At 43.9% G+C, this 1,739-nt stretch overlaps 1 non-coding gene across 1 annotated transcript; it reads left to right on the forward strand.

Moving 5' to 3' along the window:
- The first annotated feature begins 699 nt into the window (after positions 1 to 699).
- On the forward strand, positions 700 to 803 carry LOC123248104. The gene has a single exon (XR_006506207.1). It is a non-coding gene; the product is annotated as a U6 spliceosomal RNA (small nuclear RNA).
- Positions 804 to 1,739: the final 936 nt, after the last annotated feature.

The raw sequence follows: 1,739 nt of genomic DNA on the forward strand, positions 1-1,739 counted from the left end.
CCAGCTCGTTGGGCCAGAAATCTAGATTTCATTATGATGGGGTTCTTTAACTTTGGGGGTGTGTTATGGACCTTTTGGCCAGTCTTGGTAAAGCTGAAAGACCCTTCTAGAATATATATATGTATATATATTTTTTTTCCTCTATGTGTACACACGAACACACACAAATATATATATATATGTATATATATACACACATACTATATTTGCTTTTTTTATATCCTGCTAGCTGAGTGCCTAACATATACACACAAACACGCACATATGCATATATATGTGTATGTATGTATAAGAGAGAGCCTTAATTCAATTTTTTTCTAAAATTATTTCCAGAGAAGCTTGGGTCCAATAATGATGTTTCCTGTCTTAGAATCTTAGAATCAATACTATGTACTGGTTCCAAGGCAGAAGAGTGGTAAGGGGCTTAAGTGACTTGCCCAGGGTCACACAGCAAGGAAATATCTGAGGCCAGATTTGAACCCAAGACCTCCTCTCTCCAGGTCTGGCTGTCTATCCACTGGATCATCTAGCTGCCCCCAGTTTTAATTCATCATTGAAGGTACGGCTAAATTTCATTTCGAGGTAAGTGAGAATAAAGATGGAACATTTTTCCTCTCTAAGTTCACAGACACCCTGAAATCTACCCATGGACCCCTTGGGTGTCCATAGAGCAGGTTAAGAACTCCTGCATTAGAATGCAAGCTTTGACAGCTAATTCTATCAAAATTGGACCGATACAGAGAAGATTAGCATGGCCTCTGCTCAAGGATGACACCCAAATTTGGGAAGCGTTCCATATTTTTTAAAAAGAAGGAAAAAGGGGCAGCTGGGTAGCTCAGTGGAGTGAGAGTCAGGCCTAGAGACAGGAGGTCCTAGGTTCAAACCCGGCCTCAGCCACTTCCCAGCTGTGTGACCCTGGGCAAGTCACTTGACCCCCATTGCCCACCCTTACCAATCTTCTACCTATGAGACAATACACCGAAGTACAAGGGTTTTTAAAAAAAAAAGAAGGAAAAAAAAAAAAGAGAATGTAAGGTTTTTGAGGACCGGGCTGCTTCCCTTCGGTGTTTTACCTCTAGCACTCTCCCCGGCACATAGGCAGCACCCAATGAGCCTTGTTGATTGGTTGATAAGCTCTCTCGCAGAAGTAAGAGAGCCCAGCTTCTGCCTGGCTTTGGGGGGCTAACTCGAGAGGCTGGGGTGGAAAGGAGCTCAGAGCTTTAGAGCAGGATTGCCTGTGATGCCTGCTTTCTCCATGCTGTAGACAGAGGGGTAATAGTGGACCGAGGGCGAACATGTTTGTGGGTGGACATGCTGGGCCATCAATTCCCATTTAAGAGCAAGAAGGCCCGGCCTTCTAAAATATTGAGTTTTTTTGTGTGACAAATGGGAATTTATGGCACCAGGGGAACTACTATACTAGAGCTGTTAAGGTCTGTTGGCATTGTCATTAGGAACTAAATGAGAGGCTATGAAAACTGCAAAATGAAAATAAGCCTGGGTGTTAGCCACAAAGTCTACTTGGGGTGGAGAGCTGGAGGAAGGCCCCCCATCATCCTGTAAAACCCCCTCCGGGCTGCAGAAGCTAGAGTGAGGCAGAGAAGCATTTTCTCAGGGTTCTCTCGGGATAAATGTCCATTTATCTAATCTGAAGCAAATTTAGTCCAGTGTTCTCTATTTGGAAATTCCATCTTATTGTCTCTGGTCCAGGAGAGATTCCTGGTCATTGGCCAGGAAGC

The sequence above is a fragment of the Gracilinanus agilis genome, chromosome 4, assembly GCF_016433145.1.
Source record: "Gracilinanus agilis isolate LMUSP501 chromosome 4, AgileGrace, whole genome shotgun sequence".
Lineage (NCBI taxonomy): Eukaryota > Metazoa > Chordata > Mammalia > Didelphimorphia > Didelphidae > Gracilinanus > Gracilinanus agilis.